This window comes from Arachis duranensis, chromosome 3 (assembly GCF_000817695.3).
Source record: "Arachis duranensis cultivar V14167 chromosome 3, aradu.V14167.gnm2.J7QH, whole genome shotgun sequence".
Lineage (NCBI taxonomy): Eukaryota > Viridiplantae > Streptophyta > Magnoliopsida > Fabales > Fabaceae > Arachis > Arachis duranensis.
In genome coordinates, this window is record NC_029774.3 from 68,093,953 (window position 1) to 68,098,638 (window position 4,686).

Here is a 4,686-nt window from a genome sequence, read left to right on the forward strand (position 1 = left end):
AAAATCATAAAAATCAAAAATATTTTGTGTTTCTTGTTTGAGTCTTGAGTCAATTTTTAAGTTTGGTGTCAATTGCATGTTTTTAAAATTATTATGCATTTTTCGAAAATTCATGCATTCATAGTGTTCTTCATGATCTTCAAGTTGTTCTTGGTAAGTCTTCTTGTTTGATCTTGATGTTTTCTTGTTTTGTGTATTTTCTTGTTTTTCATATGCATTTTTCGTTTGTTAGAGTCCAAGATTAAAGATTTCTAAGTTTGGTGTCTTGCATGTTTTCTTTGCATCAAAAATTTTTTCAAAAATATGTTCTTGATGTTCATCATGATCTTCAAAGTGTTCTTGGTGTTCATCTTGACATTCATAGTGTTCTTGCATGCATCATGAGTTTTGATTCATAATTTTTATGTTGTGAGTCATTTTTGTTGTTTTTCTCTCTCATCATTAAAAATTTTAAAAAAAATAAAAAAACTATCTTTTCTTTTTTTTCTCTCAAAATTTCGAAAATTTGGGTTAACTTAGTCAAAAAATTTTAAAATTAGTTGTTTCTTACAAGTCAAGTCAAATTTTCAATTTTAAAAAAAATCCTATCTTTTCAAAATCTTTTTCAAAAATCATATCCTTTTCATTTTTTCTATTTTCCAAAAATTTTGAAAATTATTTTTCAAAATATATTTTTCTTAATTTTATTTCAAAATTTTCGAAAATATGCTAACAATTAATGTGATTAATTCAAAAATTTAAAGTTTGTTACTTTCTTGTTAAGAAAGGTTCAATCTTTAAATTCTAGAATCTTATCTTGTAGTTTCTTGTTAGTAAAGTAATCAAATTTAATTTTAAAATTTAAATCTTCTTAAACCATATCTTTTCTAAAATTTTGTCTTATCCAAAAATTTGATTTCAAAATATCTTCTTATCTTCTTATCTTTTTAAAATTGATTTTCAAATCTCTTTCAATCAACTAACTAACTTTTTGTTGGTTTCTTATCTTTTTCAAAACCACCTAACTACCTCTCCCTCTCTAATTTTCGAAAATATCTCATCCCTTTTTCAAAATTCTTTTTAAATTAATTGATTGTTTTAAATTTTAATTTTAATTCTATCTTATCTTTAATTTTCAAAAATCATTAACTACTTTTTCAAAATTATTTTTGAATTCTCTCCCTCTTCTCTTCTTTTATTTATTTATTTATTTACTAACACTTCTCTTCACCTCTCTTCATCTCAATTCACTACCCCTATCCTCACCCTTCTGTTTGGAGTCTCCTTTCTTTATCCCCTTTCTTCTTCTACTAAGAATAAGGAACCTCTTTACTGTGACATAGAGGATTCCTCTTCCTTTTCTTTTTCTATTCTCTTTCATATGAGCAGGAACAAGGAAAAAGGCACTCTTGTTGAAGCTGATCCTGAACCTGAAAGGACTCTGAAGAGGAAACTAAGAGAAGCTAAATTACAACAATCCAGAGGCAACCTTTCTGAAATTTTCGAACAAGAGAAGGAGATGGCATCCGAACCCAGCAACAATAATGCAAGGAGGATGCTTGGTGATTTTACTAAACCCACGTCCAAGTTTGATGGAAGAAGCATCTCAATCCCTACCATTGGGGCAAAAAATTTTGAGCTGAAACCTCAACTAGTTGCTCTAATGCAACAAAACTGCAAGTTTTATGGACTTCCATCAGAAGATCCCTATCAGTTTTTAACTAAGTTCTTGTAGATCTGTGAGACTGTAAAGACGAATGGAGTAGATCCTGAAGTCTACAGTCTCATGCTTTTCCCTTTTGCTGTAAGAGACAGAGCTAGAACATGGTTGGACTCTCAACCTAAAGATAGCCTGGACTCCTGGGATAAGCAGGTCACGGCCTTCTTGGATAAATTCTTTCCTCCTCAAAAGCTGAGCAAGCTTAGAGTAGATGTTCAGACCTTCAAGCAAAAAGATGGTGAATCCCTTTATGAAGCTTGGGAAAGATACAAGCAGATGACCAAAAAGTGTCCTTTTGACATGTTTTCAGAGTGGACCATATTAGATATATTCTATTTTGGTCTATCTGAGTTTTCCAAAATGTCATTGGACCACTCTGCAGGTGGATCCATTCACCTAAAGAAAACGCATGCAGAAGCTCAGGAACTCATTGACATGGTTGCAAATAACCAATTCATGTACACTTCTGAGAGGAATTCCGTGAATAATGGGACGCCTCAAGGAAAGGGAGTTCTTGAAATTGATGCTCTGAATGCCATATTGGCTCAGAATAAAGTGTTGACTCAGCAAGTCAACATGATTTCTCAAAGTCTGAATGGATGGCAAAATGCATCCAACAGTACTAAAGAGGCATCTTCTGAAGAAGAAGCTTACGATCCTGAAAACCCTGCAATGGCAGAGGTAAATTACATGGGTGAATCTTATGAAAACACCTATAACTCATCATGGAGAAATCACCTAAATTTCTCATGGAAGGATCAACAAAGGCCTCAACTAGGCTTTAATAATGGTGGAAGAAATAGGTTTAGCAATAGCAAGCCTTTTCCATCATCTTCTCAACAACAGACAGAGAATTCTAAACATAGCACCTCTAACTTATCAAACATAGTCTTTGATCTGTCTAAAGCCACTTTAAGTTTCATGAGTGAAATAAGGTCCTCCATTAGAAATTTGGAGGCACAAGTGGGCCAGCTGAGTAAGAAAGTAACTAAAACTCCTCCTAGTACTCTCCCAAGCAATATAGAAGAGAATCCAAAGAGAGAGTGCAAGGCCATTGATATAGTCAATATGGCCGAATGCAAGGAGGAAGAAGAGGACGTAAATCCCAAGGAGGAAGACCTCATGGGACGTCTCTCAAGCAAAAAGGAGTTCCCTATTGAGGACCTAAAGAAATCTGAGGCTCATATAGAGACCATAGAGATTCCATTGAACCTCCTTTTACCATTCATGAGCTCTGAGAACTATTCTTCCTCTGAAGAGGATGAAGATGTAATTGAAGAGCAAGTTGCTCAATATCTAGGAGCCATCATGAAGCTAAATGCCAAGTTATTTGGTAATGAGAGGAAGCATGAAAAGCTTCTCTCAGTACAAAGTCAAACAGAGCCCCCACAGTCAAACTCTAAGTTTGGTGTTGGGAGGCCACAACCAAACTCTAAGTTTGGTGTTGAATCCCCACAACCAAACTCTAAGTTTGGTGTTGGGACTATACAACATTAACCTGATCACCTGTGTGGCTCCATGAGAGCCCACTGTCAAGCTATTAATATTAAAGAAGCGCTTATTGGGAGGCAACCCAATTTTTGTTTATCTAATTTTTTTCACTGTTATTTTATGTTTTATTAGGTTCATGATCATGTGGAGTCACGAAAAAAATACAAAAATTAAAAATAGAATAAAAAAATAGCAGAAGAAAAATCACACCCTAGAGGAAGGACCTACTGGCGTTTAAACGCCAGTGAGGAGCATCTGACTGGCGTTCAACGCCAGAACAGAGCATGGAGCTGGCGCTGAACGCCAGAAACAAGCATGGAACTGGCGTTCAACGCCAGAAACATGCTGCAGATGGGCGTTGAACGCCCAAAACATGCATCACCCCGGCGTTTAAATGCCAGAATTGCATGCAAAGGCATTGTACATGCCTAATTGATGCAGGGATGTAAATCCTTGACACCTCAGGATCTGTGGACCTCACAGGATCCCCACCTACCCCACCCTTTTTCTCTCCGTTCACGGTCATCCCTTCTGTTTTTCACCACTCTTATCCATCCATCTCTTCCCCACCCAAACCCACCCTACATAGCCGAATACACATCTCTCTCCCTCTCCTCCATATCTTCTTCTTCTTCTATTCTTTCTTCTTTTACTCGAGGGCGAGTAACATTTTAAGTTTGGTGTGGTAAAAGCATAGCTTTTTGTTTTTCCATAACCATTGATGGCACCTAAGGCCAGAGAAACCTCTAGAAAGAGGAAAGGGGAGACAAAAGCTTCCACCTCCGAGTCATAGGAGATGGAGAGATTCATCTAAAGGGTCTATATCTCAGTGGTAGAATATTTGACTGCAAATCAAGAGATCCCTGAGATACCTCAGGGGATAAATTTTCCTTCACACAATTATTGGGAGCAACTAAGGATAGGAGCACCAAAATCACTAGGGATCATGCAACAGAAGCAAGGAAGAAACATAGAGGAGCTCAAAGAGCACCATTGGTCCTTTAAGAAGGCGCCACCCTACTAAGGTGGACTCATTCCTTATTCTTATTTTCTCTGCTTTTCGGTTTTTATGTTATATGTTTATCTATGTTTTGTGTCTCTACTTCATGATCATTAGTAGCTAGTAACTATGTCTTAAAGCTATGAATAATTCCATTAATCCTTCACCTCTCTTAAATGAAAAATGTTTCTAATTCAAAAGAACAAGAAGTACATGAATTTCGAATTTATCCTTGAATTTAGTTTAAATTATATTGATGTGGTGACAATACTTTTTGTTCTCTAAATGAATGCTTGAACAGTGCATATTTTTTATCTTGTTGTTTATGAATGTAAAAATTATTGGCTCTTGAAAGAATGATGAATAAGAGAAATGTTATTGATGATCTGAAAAATCATAAAATTGATTCTTAAAGCAAGAAAAAGCAGTGAAAAAGCAAAAGCTTGCAGAAAAAAAAATTACGAAAAAAAATAGAAAGAAAAAGAAAAAGCAAGCA

General features: G+C 35.3%; 1 non-coding gene across 1 annotated transcript; it reads right to left on the reverse strand.

Annotated features, from left to right (window-relative positions):
• Positions 1-1,897: 1,897 nt before the first annotated feature.
• On the reverse strand, positions 1,898-2,001 carry LOC127746412 (small nucleolar RNA R71). The gene has a single exon (XR_008008031.1). It is a non-coding gene; the product is annotated as a small nucleolar RNA R71 (small nucleolar RNA).
• Between the last annotated feature and the right edge of the window lie 2,685 nt (positions 2,002-4,686).